This window comes from Girardinichthys multiradiatus, chromosome 22, assembly GCF_021462225.1.
Source record: "Girardinichthys multiradiatus isolate DD_20200921_A chromosome 22, DD_fGirMul_XY1, whole genome shotgun sequence".
NCBI lineage: Eukaryota > Metazoa > Chordata > Actinopteri > Cyprinodontiformes > Goodeidae > Girardinichthys > Girardinichthys multiradiatus.
In genome coordinates, this window is record NC_061814.1 from 17,982,675 (window position 1) to 17,996,321 (window position 13,647).

Consider the following 13,647-nt stretch of genomic DNA (forward strand, 5'->3'; position numbering starts at 1 on the left):
TCAGTACTTGAAATACTACTCGCAATTGCATTACTGTCCATCGTGGCGTGTTTAGACATGCATGTGAAGGTGACAGAGTGAGCTGGGGTGCAGGTACAATTTTAAAGTGCATGCTCGATTTGACAGGAAATCAGGCGAGAAAGAATCTGAACTAAAGTTAGTTTTCTCTCTAGAACATGTGATATGACCGTAACAATTCATAACACACCAAGCGTGCATTAGCTGTGTAAATCATGGTCACTGTGGTCACAAGCAGCTCAAGATATCTTATACATGCTTAGGGTTATTGTACAGTAAGTAATGATTAATTTCCACCTTGTGCCATTGTCATAATGACTCAAAAGAGACTCAAGAACAACTTTTAGAGACTGACAGAAAAATGGCAAAAAAAGCCTCACTGCTGGCTGAGCATTCAGTTTAAACTGAATGTGACACATACACTTCTAATTCCACATGCCTAATTGGATGTCAATGACTGTCTACTAGACAATGGTGCTTTTGAAAAGGCTTCCCTATGGTTGTGTAGACCATAACAAACCATATTCTAATGAACATGAAGATATCATCTGAACTCAGACTTTAACCCATTGATCCATAATCAATTAAGGATGCAAAATGTGTCTGTTCTTGCACAACTATGATTTTATTTTAAGCTATTGTTGTAGAAATATTGAGCTACTTTGGCTCCAGATGAGAAGCAAAACTCTATGACAATGTGACAAATAACTCTTGCCTCTAAGGTTTACAAGAAAGACAGCCTCACACATCAGGCTGACAAACTTTAATAAAGCAGTTTTGATTCCAGTTAGTTGAAAATTGCCCGAGCAATATTTCCGTTTGCCAGGAGCTTAGGAATTGATTAAAAAAGTTAATGAGGTGTGTTGAAAATTAACCATTTAGCAGCCTAAATTGAAGACATTTTCACTGTAATGAGCTCTTAAAAACTAGAAACTGTTACTTTTTCACCATATATTTCAGCATACTCATAGCAAGCTGTTTTGTATAATGTATTGGTGTTTCCCCTTTTTATTACTTTTTAAGTCATCACTAAATTATTAAGCCTTTATGATTTTAAGCAGTGTTAGAAACTGGGCAATAATTTAAAGCTACATTTATATGTACTCATGCAATCCTTTCACTTACTGAGAACTTCCATAAAGACAGAAGTTTAAATTGCACCATAATCAAAGAAAAGGTGAACTAATAGCATTTTAATTCCATAATGTTTGCTTCATGGTTGACATAAAACGGCTTACTGCAAAGTAATTTGCGGTTCAAAAACTCTTTAAGGCCTACTGCACTACAATGTATAAAGCACACCTGTGGAGGCGCAATAAAAGGAGCAGTATGTAAAGACTAAAAGTAGCATATACTCATGGTATGCGAATGCTGCTGAGGGATGGAGTAGTGTGGGCAAAATGTTTGTAGATGCAGGTGTGCCTACCTGCCCTGTGGTACTGCATAACCTCATGTACAGGTGCATGTGTAGGCTGTCTGAATCTGTAAATTCCATCATTGCCACTGACCAACCCTGAACCCCGCTCAGTGCAATGCTTTTTCCATTCTATTCTATTTTATGGATTAATTGGCGTTTGAGCCTTTTTAGAAAAGCTTTATAATTTTCTGTGTTTTTGTGTTTTTTTTGGGGGGGTTTTTTGTCTTTTGTATGGACCATATCTTGCGTACGAAATAAATAAAACAAAATACAAAAAAAACAAAAAACAAATTCTCCCTGGGGCACATCTAAAGCAGAGAAGTGTGAAGAGAAATATACAAGTATCACTTAAACATTTAGAATATTTGACAAATAACTAGAAATATTCTCTGTTTTCAAAATCTGTCAAAAATTAACAAAAAGCAACAAGGCTGCTGTGCAGTTATGATGATTAAAATACACAGACAATCTGAACACAGTCACTTCTTGAATTTTAATTAGTTCCTCAAACAAAATAATTAACAAGACCCGACTGTCATGTGACTTCAACTATGCAATCTAATCAATGGTTTAATGCATGAAAAGTAGTTGATTGCTGCCAGCTTCTATTTCACAGTGAAGAGAAGAGCTGTCTGAGAATAAAAGCTACTACCACAAAGCAGTTCAAAAAGGCCATCATCCACAAAACTCTAAAATTCCTGCTTCAGCACTCCACAACTTTATCACATAGTTTCAGGGTTATAAAATATGAAGGTAAACACGACATTTCAAAGTGAATGTGTCACAAAAACTGGCTTTTGTCATAAGGACATGACCTGAAATAAACCTCAAATGGTAAAAAAAAAAACAGTTGTTAAAAAGGACAAGATTGTCCGTTTTAAATCATGTGAAATGGACTGTTGAACTAAATCACATTGAAACCTTTGAAAAAAAAAAATGTATCTGACTTTTGAAAGCTCAAAACACCTTGGCCTAAAGCTGCATATAATATATCACAATTATAGCAGTATCGGTATAAATATCTATTTGCATTAACTCTCTTTGGCCTTGATGCGGACATCTGATGCAAATGTTAGTGAGCGAGTTGCTAAAGCTCAAGGAGAGTGGCGGGGAGATTTGGATGATGAAAATGGAAGAAGAGAAAAATGTTGATTAATCTCAATTAATACGGTCCTCAAAAGAAACAATGATAGTATCACTAGGTTTGAACCATTATGAGATTGCCATGGTAGGATAACCTTGAGTAGAAAACCACAGTTTTACAGTACGTTATGTATCTAAATTATCTAAATGCTAGACAAAAAGCAACAGTCATTCTATATCAAAATGCTATTTATGACATCTAGATATCACATTTATTTATTCTTTTTATCTTGATATGGACAAAAGGACACACAAACTAAATATTTTAATTAAGTAAACATGGATAGAATATTGGTTCTTTTGTTGTTCTGCTATTTGTAGACTAACACAAATATAACAAGCCGACAATAGCTGGTTAATTACTCGGACTGACTGCTTGGGTAGACCCTGCTGTCAGCTGCTTAACTAATATACTACCCATAGCTTGCCCAATGTAGTTTTAAAACTGTGTTAACTAAAAAGAGATGGGTGGGTTATTTTATTTCCAAATAAAATAAGTTGTTTTTGTCTAAGCAATGGAACAGTGTAGTGTTGTCAAACCTTCTTTTAGCCAGCTGACCACCACAGCTCAGTCCCTCTGGTTTTCACTTTCACATCTATTAAAAGGGCTTTTGTCATACCTGCTTGTGTTTTGAGTTCTTGAGTTTGTGTTTTATTATTTCATCTGGTCTAGTCCTTTGTTTTCTGTCTCCCTGCACCCCAAGCCCACACCTGTTCTGTGTTTTCCCCTGATTGTCTGGTCACGTGTGTCATTGGTTTCCCCTGCTGTCCAGTTTTGTATTTAAGCCCGTTTGTTTCCTTTGTTCCCCGCTGGTTCCTTATGTGTTGTTTGTGTTTGTGTGCTCGCCTGGTACTCTGTCCTTGTCCAAGCCATGAGCAATAAAGTGTCATCTTACCTGCAAACTTCGAGCTTCAGGAGTTCTTCCCCGCATATTGGTCCAACCGAAACCCACACTATGACAGCTTTTAGCTGTAGTAAAACTGTGACAATGAATTTAAGTAGTTTTAAACCTGTAACTCTTTATAAAACTTGGTTTACTGTGTTTCAGGTAACCAGTCCATTCTTAAATATACAACTGCATGTTTTTCAAATTTAAACTTCTAGCATTGGAAGAGAAGCTAAAGATGCTGTGAATCAAAAGTACTGGTCCTTCTCAAAATATTAGCATATTGTGATAAAGTTCATTATTTTCCATAATGTCATGATGAAAATTTAACATTCATATATTTTAGATTCATTGCACACTAACTGAAATATTTCAGGTCTTTTATTGTCTTAATACGGATGATTTTGGCATACAGCTCATGAAAACCCAAAATTCCTATCTCACAAAATTAGCATATCATTAAAAGGGTCTCTAAACGAGCTATGAACCTAATCATCTGAATCAACGAGTTAACTCTAAACACCTGCAAAAGATTCCTGAGGCCTTTAAAACTCCCAGCCTGGTTCATCACTCAAAACCCCAATCGTGGGTAAGACTGCCGACCTGACTGCTGTCCAGAAGGCCACTATTGACACCCTCAAGCAAGAGGGTAAGACACAGAAAGACATTTCTGAACGAATAGGCTGTTCCCAGAGTGCTGTATCAAGGCACCTCAGTGGGAAGTCTGTGGGAAGGAAAAAGTGTGGCAGAAAACGCTGCACAACGAGAAGAGGCGACCGGACCCTGAGGAAGATTGTGGAGAAGGGCCGATTCCAGACCTTGGGGGACCTGCGGAAGCAGTGGACTGAGTCTGGAGTAGAAACATCCAGAGCCACCGTGCACAGGCGTGTGCAGGAAATGGGCTACAGGTGCCGCATTCCCCAGACCTGGGCTACAGAGAAGCAGCACTGGACTGTTGCTCAGTGGTCCAAAGTACTTTTTTCGGATGAAAGCAAATTCTGCATGTCATTCAGAAACCAAGGTGCCAGAGTCTGGAGGAAGACTGGGGAGAAGGAAATGCCAAAATGCCAGAAGTCCAGTGTCAAGTACCCACAGTCAGTGATGGTCTGGGGTGCCGTGTCAGCTGCTGGTGTTGGTCCACTGTGTTTTATCAAGGGCAGGGTCAATGCAGCTAGCTATCAGGAGATTTTGGAGCACTTCATGCTTCCATCTGCTGAAAAGCTTTATGGAGATGAAGATTTCATTTTTCAGCACGACCTGGCACCTGCTCACAGTGCCAAAACCACTGGTAAATGGTTTACTGACCATGGTATCACTGTGCTCAATTGGCCTGCCAACTCTCCTGACCTGAACCCCATAGAGAATCTGTGGGATATTGTGAAGAGAACGTTGAGAGACTCAAGACCCAACACTCTGGATGAGCTAAAGGCCGCTATCGAAGCATCCTGGGCCTCCATAAGACCTCAGCAGTGCCACAGGCTGATTGCCTCCATGCCACGCCGCATTGAAGCAGTCATTTCTGCCAAAGGATTCCCGACCAAGTATTGAGTGCATAACTGTACATGATTATTTGAAGGTTGACGTTTTTTGTATTAAAAACACTTTTCTTTTATTGGTCGGATGAAATATGCTAATTTTGTGAGATAGGAATTTTGGGTTTTCATGAGCTGTATGCCAAAATCATCCGTATTAAGACAATAAAAGACCTGAAATATTTCAGTTAGTGTGCAATAAATCTAAAATATATGAATGTTAAATTTTCATCATGACATTATGGAAAATAATGAACTTTATCACAATATGCTAATATTTTGAGAAGGACCTGTATTGCCAGATGTTTTGCCTGACATTAGTGAAAGTCTGCAAAAACTCCTCCGACTTACTGCATGTTTATTATTTAGGTATTGTTTTACTTGTAGTTCTTTGTTTTTATTAACAGCATTTTTGAGTTGCATTTATGTCATGTTGGTACAAATTTGCACTTAAATTTAGAGTTTCAAATAGCTGATATGACTTTGTTATTCATTTTGTCCCTGTCTTTCATTTATTCATTATTTTAGTTGTCTCTTTATCTTTGCCCGTTCCACCTTTTGAGAATGTTGTTGGCTTCATATCTACCCAAATTTCTTTTGTTTTCCCCATTTTCTTTCTTTCTTTCTCCCTCCCCTTGCCTGCCTTTCATTTTCTTAGACCAGATGTGTCTACTATAAAGCAATTACACACCTTGAAATGAGTATAATACAGACATGTTGGGAAGATTTACAACAAAATTCAATAACTGCTCTTGCAGACTGCTGTTTCTCATAGAGTTTAGCCTTCTGAGCTTTTCTGATTTACAAAAGAAAAAGTATAAACATTTTGAGTCGCTTAGATGTTTTTTTCTATAATTTCTCCCTTATTTTCCGCTGCTACTAAAGCATGAAACACATTGAATCCAAGGATATGTAAAACCAAATGATTTACCCAACACGCCAGCTTGTCTCAAAGGGTAGTGGATGCTTAAAGGAAGGTGTAAAGATAATTTATTTTCATTATCGCATGATTAGATGTCTCAGAACCTTCCCATATGCCTTATGGCAAAAAGACTTTGCATGCAGTTTCTAATTATTTTAAACAAATGTGAAAAGCTGCAAATGCTGTAAACCAATTTCTAAACTGCATCTGCAGGAGCTACTCCTTCCATACAGTGCTATAATGTATTGAACCAAGATATTTTTACCTGTTCACAGTATATAAAAATCCTGTAGAAAGCCTGGTCAAGTGCTGTTCCTGAATGGCAATAATATTTTCCCATTATTTCTTTCTCCTGAAAACGTTGTCAGTCCCCAGATGATAGTTGCTAACATGCTGGCGATGATACAGTAGAGTTGTAATATACTTTTTAACCAGGTGATCTATATTCTCATTGTCACTTGTCAGCTCTTTGAGTTCCTGTCAGCCTTAAGACCCCACACAGTTAAAATAAGGCTTCACTTTTTATTCAGCTCTCCTGACAAGCCTGCACCAGCGGCAACATGAGGTATGATGAATGCAGTTGTCAATCTTAAAATCTGATAAATGTTCACACTGAAAAGAATTGAGATGGAATCCCTTAGTGTGATCACAAGCTAGTATAACTGAAAAACAGAAAGATTACCCTTGCCTTATTACTAAATAAATGTTTATTTTTCCATTCTTATTTTCCCTAGCTTTCAAGTTTAAAAAAATAAACACAATATTTCAAATTAAAATGTATGTAATCACATGGTTAATGAATAAAATGTCCACAACTCAATAGAAAAATAAACCAGATTTACTTTGATTTTTTAAATGATTTTCTGTAGTTGTCGTTCTGTAAGTATCTTCGCATTAAAATGAAGCAGATGTGTAGGGGCGACTACCTGTCTACCTGAATGTACATATGGCTACACAAAGTAAAACAGAAATATCGCTGAGTTTCTTTGCAGGTATAGCTGGCTAATGCTACCTGTTCTCCTCCCTTGTTGGATACAACTCATTGATCATTTAGGGTACAACACATTCTTTGTGTTTCAAAGTATTTGCTTCCACTTTATTCGGGACCAGGTCACGGGGGCAGCAGACTTAGAGATGCCCAGACTTCCCTCTTTCTAGACACCTTCTCAAGCTCCTCCGGCAGGAGCCCAAGGCGTTCCCAGGCCAGCTGAGAGACATGGTCCCTCCAGCGTCTTCTTGGCCATCCCCTGGGCCTCCTCCTAGTCGGCCTCCCGAAGGAAGGTGTCCAGGAGGCATCCAATACAGATGCCCGAGCCACCTCAACTAACTCCTCTCCATGTGGAGGAGCAGCGACTCTACTCTGAGTTCCTCACCCCGTCATTAAGGGAGTGCCCGACCATCCTACGGAGGAAGCTCATTTCAACCGCTTGTATCCGGGATCTTGTTCTCTGTTATGACCCAAAGTTCATGCCTATAGGTAAGGGTAGGAACGTAGACCGACCGGTAAATCGAGACCTTTACTTATTGGCTCAGCTCTCTCTTTACCACAACGGACTGGCACTAGGATAAGTGACAAGTGTACTGTTAATGTCAATGTGTAGTATACACTTGTTAAAATATACAATTGTTAAAAAACACCACGTTTACTAGATTGAATTCACAAATTATGAGACACAGATACCCTAAGCGAATACAATTTACAGTTTTCAACTGATGATTTTTATTGACAGGGAATAACTGTTCCAAACCAGCCTGCCCACATTTGAAAAAGTAATCACCCCCATTGTTAATCAACATTAATTAAGATTAACCATAGTTTTTGGAAGGCTAAATTGATTTTTAGAAGCTAAACTCAGCTCCTGGAGAGTTTTTAGGCAAAACCCAAAGATTGTCCCTTAAAGTTGATTTAAAATTATGAGTATAAAAATATGAGTAAAGAACACAAAGACCTGGCTCACTTAATGCAAGACTTATGCTGAGACAGAAATGGAACATTGGCAGGGGCGTGTTCCTCTAAATCTATTGTAAAACTGACAGCATTTCAGAAAAAGAGCGTATCAACATGGCGGTCGTGTGATGTACTGTCCCTGCTTTGCTGACACAGGACCTGGAAGACTTGGCATAATTAATGTAACCATAAACTGTCCTGTGTTGTAAGATATGAATCATTTGTGACAAAAAAGCAAAAACAAAAGAAATCTATAATCCTTTTCTCTGTTTATCCAATTCCATGTTTCCGTCTATGTTCTGTGCATCAGGAAAAATCATATTGGCTTAAAAATATCGGTCCGGATCAGAGTCCGCACTCTACTGAGTGGTGTGGCAAGATTGGCACCTGTTTTTTAATATTGTATATGAAATATTTAATTTTAAAAAATCTTTTTACTTTCAAATGTAACTAAAAAAGTAAAAAAAAACAATATATATATATATATATATATATATATATATATATATATATATATATATATATAGTTATCATGTGTAAGGTGTTAAATTTAAAGCACTAGACACGTTTGTAAAATTGTAGCTTTATCTTTTCTTGAAACCAAAGTACTAAAACTGAAAGCCACAGTTTTATTCCTTCAGTCCTAAACCTATTCACCCAACAAAACACTGACTAAATACATTCTTGAAGCAAAAAGTGATGGTTTGGCATAAAGTGCAGCAGGATGTGATGGCAGCCAAAGGTCACAGGAATAATAGGCGGACATGTATCTTAGTAAACCATCCACTAAACCAGGTTGTTCCAGCTGCTAGCACAGCGATCCACAGCTGACACTGTCTAGCTGATTCAGATGGATCGCATATCGTGGAAGAATTTGTTGTTGTTTTCTTCCCCTTTCAAAGGTAGGACGGTGACACTTGAAAACATGTGATGGATTAGGTGTCTGTGCCTGCTGTGACACAGTGGAAGAAGACATGATATGACTGATGATGGGTAACTGCCTATCGAGCCACTGAGATGGAAACAATTCTTCTGATGTAATCTCTGCCACTCTACAGTTGGTGATTAGTAGGTGTATGACCTAAGACAGTTTGTGTGCAGTGAAAAAATATTTAGTTTTCAATTACATCGAAATGGCTGTATAAAATTATTGCTTTCAGAACTCTAGGTTTGATGTTGAGGTGCCTAATGTCATTAACCACAGTGAGCATCCATGCAGAAACCCAATTTAAATGTCAAAAGTTATGTATTAACTCAGAAGTGGTAACCCTAGGAGACATTCAGTTTCATGGTTATAAATGTAAAATGGGACTCTCTTTAGGAACCATCTTATCTAAATGTTACAGAAGTTACATTCTTTTTAGTGATTCAGTTATCAGGTTAATATGTCCTTAAATTGCATTACACTGAGACCTGCTAGGTTAGGCTGTAATTTATTCTACAAAACAATAATCAAATCTTCAGCAGCTGTACAGGTATAGATGTTGGTTTTCACTGCTTACAATTTAACTTTTTCAGTGTCTCTTGTTAGTGCCATGACTGTCTGTAAATTACTGGCTTATACTGTTGCTCTGGGCTGTTAGAGCCTACTGTGAATGAATTTATTTGATGTATTTTTCCACCTCAGCATACTATGAGCAACTGTGCCAACTCATTCTAGGTGTTAACCTCTTTGGTCAAAGGACACATTTCTTCTCCAAACTTTAGTGGTGGATTTTCACTCTAAACAAACTAAAAGCCTAAAGATATATTCCTATAAAATAGGGCTGCCTTTTAGCTTTTGACACCAAGCTGTGCATAAAGTTAAAATTGTGTTTTAATTTCTAGGCTTTTCACCTGATATAATTCATTTTCAAGTAACAATTTATTTTTGTAAGTTACAATGAATATAGTATACTATACAAATGAACTGGGACATGCATCATGCATTTTGGCTGTTTTATTGATGAAAGCATGTAAAGACCAAAATATTCATAGTCACTATTCCCACAGTTTTTGTCAGTATAGCCTAATATTACAGCAAGTCTCAAAAAACCTCAACTTTGTTTCCAGCCCAGTTTTATCCAGAGCTGCTCACTTAAACTGCAAGTTAAAATTACATGAGTAATTACTAGGTTGTAGAGGAGTAACGATACATTCACATCACAAGACAAGTAATTGTCTCATGATAGTGTTAATTTATTTTGTTCAGGTTTGATCAGTGACAGTATTTTAGATTTTGAACTTGAGGATCCAATGCAGCTCAGACTTCTTAAAAATAGTGAAATAGCCCTTTATAGTTTATAATAAGCTCCAAAATGGATGCTAACATTAGCTGCTAACGTACTTGCATGTCACAACACTTTAAAAGTGGTGGAGTCATCTTCATTGTTTACAAAACAGAGTCCTGTCAGCTACCCTGATTACGTCTTCATTTTCTGACTGTCAATACAACAGGTCAAGAACCCTAGAAGTCTCAAAAATAAATGCAAGGTCTCAAATTAATAGAACTCGCATTCACATCCAGGGCTTATAACAGCTTAGACTACATAATGGCAGCAATTGGATTGTTTGTTGCAAAGCGGACTTTACTTTGGTGAGAATTATTGTGACATTTAATATTGTGAGATCACATGCCAGCCCTACGAGGTCATTGTCTATAGTCAGTCTGCATCATTGTTTAGGCTTGCATTTGCACAATGAGAGCTCTTCCTTACAAGCATAGACAGTTTGACCTCCAAGAATTGTTAAACACTTTTTGTCGGCTCAAAGGGATATCACGTTTAGCCAGCCTTTTAAGTAATTGTTTGTGCGTTTTAAGATGTTTAAAAAAAAAAAGAAAAATCAGATGTTCTTGTGAAGCAAACTTGGGTTCCTTTTGTTAATTCATATACCAAAGTCATCACCCTTATTTACAGAACAATCTGGCTTTGTAAAATCAGCTGTGTTCTGCTGGTAAGCATTGCAATTCAGCTCTATGACTATGTGCTCAAAGATGGTTTATTAAAACAGTCAACTGGTGCTTTAAGCAGTGCTTGTTTTATGTTAAACAAACATAAGAAAATACTCCAGTCTGGCCTTTCCTTGGCAGGCTCATCACATTTCACATATGGACTAATGTCAATTAACAAGTCAAAAGTTCATGCAACTCTTCAGACGTTCATGGCCTTATGAAAACATTGACTTCACTGAAAACAATCAAAAGGGATTCCTGCTGCCTTTTACCTAAGTGCCTAAGTTGGCATCTGCATTAAACATTAAGGGGAAAAAAAAACAGAACAGCTGTGGTCTATTATTTATACACAATTTCTATTTTGACACATTACATATTGTTTCTAAAATGTCAAAAACAAATGTTTTCTTTTTCTTTTTCAGTTGCTTACATCTTGTTCATGCCTCAATTTGTTTAACCATTCAGGGCCTTGAATTATTTTAATATTAGACTTATGTACACAGAACACAATATAAAGCCAAATAACATATTTAGCATTTTATGTATTCTCAGTTCTATAAATGGAATATGAAACATAAGAATTCTACTGCTGCTTACAGAAGCAAATCATTATTGTTGTCTGATATAATCAGAGATATTGAATTTCATGTATAGGTACATTGTAAAAAAAAAAAAAAAAAATCGCAGAAAATATATTTTTTCAACATTTCCTACCAAAAAGGCAAAACCTGCACATATTAATTTCACACATCAGTTGTAGTAAGCCACTCCTGAACCACAGACATTACAAATGTCTTACCATGCTAAGAATAAAAGGGACTGGACTTTAGCTCAGTGGTCCATGGTCCTCTTTTTAGATTAAAGTAAATTTAGCATTTCATTTGGTAATTAAAGTCCCAGAGTTTGGAGGAAGACTGGAGAGGCATAGACTCTAAGTTGCTTGAGGCAACATCTCAGTTGGCAGTGTTTTAATTGTTGGCAGTGATGATTTGTGTTTGTGAGGACATTAGCATTAGCAAGTGTTTTTCTTTCAAGTTTTGGATAAAAATATTAGACATTTGGAATGTGTTGTATTCAGTTTAAACTGAATGTCCAGCCAGTTTTGAGGTTTTTATTGCTCCTTGTTATGACTTGTTCTAATGTTGATTTTAAATCTTTTTTGGAGTCTCTATGACAGAGACTGGAAATAAATTATTATTAATTGTCCAATAGACTTAAGCATGTATAGGATATTTTAAAATGCTTGCAACCACAGCAACCATTACACAGCTCATACACACTTGGTGTATAATGAATTGTTATGGTCATATGACATGCTCTGGGGAGAAAGCTAACTTGAATGACATCCTTTCTCACTTGTGTAAAGAATCAATAAGTTTTATCTACTCTATTGATGCAGCTGCAGTATCATTGCACGGATGGTAAATGATACAATATTGTACATTGGCTCATACATTATGTCACACTCGTCTGCCAAAACATATTCCAGCAGCTTTTTGGTTTTAAGTAACCACATCCATAACCTTTTTTCATAAAATAAGTATGTTTGGTGGGCAGGAGGAAGTTAAATTTATGCCAGAAACGCAGTGTATTGTTCTTCATTCTTAAAACCCACTGCCTCTCAGCACAGCTGTGTGCAGTTTCAAAAAGCACCATAGCGTCAAACTAATTGACGGTCATAATTATCTGTATTTCTTTTCTTTATTGCTTATAAAAGATTAATAACATGGAATAAGTAGCACAAAAGGGACAATTAAGCCTATCTGTCAGCTAACCTTGATTTGATTAATGTATTTTGGTCATCAACTGTTATTGAGACATGACTGTACTCTATTGGTGCTCTGAGCAATCTGAGCTGCTCAACTGATGTAATTATGTGATAATTATAGATTCCAGCTGCACTTTGTGTGTGATCTGCATGTGTTAAAAAATATTTGACTCATGATCTGTTTTAATATTTTGTTGTGAAACGTTAGATTAATGATGAAGAAAGTAGTTCTGGTGTCTTGCAGACTAAGTGTGAATCTTGTACCTTAAAGTAATTATAGGTATATTAAAACAGTTTTGGATAAAAGTAATACATAATTTAGTACTATGGTGGTGTTCAGAACTAAAGCATTTTTTTTCAAAGTTTGGTGTTTTCCTCTCACTCACAAGCAAAAGTTGAACGTTTTAAGGTCTGTATCCTGATGGTCAGTCTTATTGCTGGGTCAGGTTCTGACATACATGTCACCTGGGATTACGACAGAACATTTGGACTAGATGGCACTATCAGTTATTAACTTGGACATAGGGGTTCAGCTCAGTGAGCCAAGCGACATAATTTGTCTGATTAATGTGTCGCAGCAACTCATGAATATTCATGATTTCCACCTGACTGGTCCTGAAGAGTCAGAAAGAGTGAGAGGAAAAAATAGAAGAGCTAAAACCTCATGAGGTTTTTACTTCAAACTGTGAAATGATTATTATGAAAGAAATGTAGAAAACGTTTTTCCTCCACCATTCAGACAAAAGCGCACAGTTCAAGGCTATAAAAACATCAACACATTTAGATATCTAGATGTGGGAAAAAGATAAGACAGACACTCAAATTTTGTGTTGTGTGCGATGATTGTCTCACAATTTCAAAACTTTTTCAACTTCAAAGTGACATTTTGTATTTATGTCTGTTTTACAATTCAACTGAAAAACATCTGTTTAAAAGGAAAAATACATTACCATTAGTAACGTCCTGATTGCATAAACATTTAGACCTATATATTTTATTGGTAGGACTCCATCAGTATCTCACATCATAACTTGGTAAAATTTTCTAAGCTATATCTTCCAAGCATTGCCAGCCTCTTGT

At 36.7% G+C, this 13,647-nt stretch overlaps 1 protein-coding gene across 3 annotated transcripts in view; it reads left to right on the forward strand.

Moving 5' to 3' along the window:
- The window catches only part of grid1a (glutamate receptor, ionotropic, delta 1a), a 377,320-nt gene that overhangs the window by 315,818 nt on the left and 47,855 nt on the right, over positions 1-13,647 (forward strand). The gene's annotated exons all lie outside the window — the stretch shown is intronic.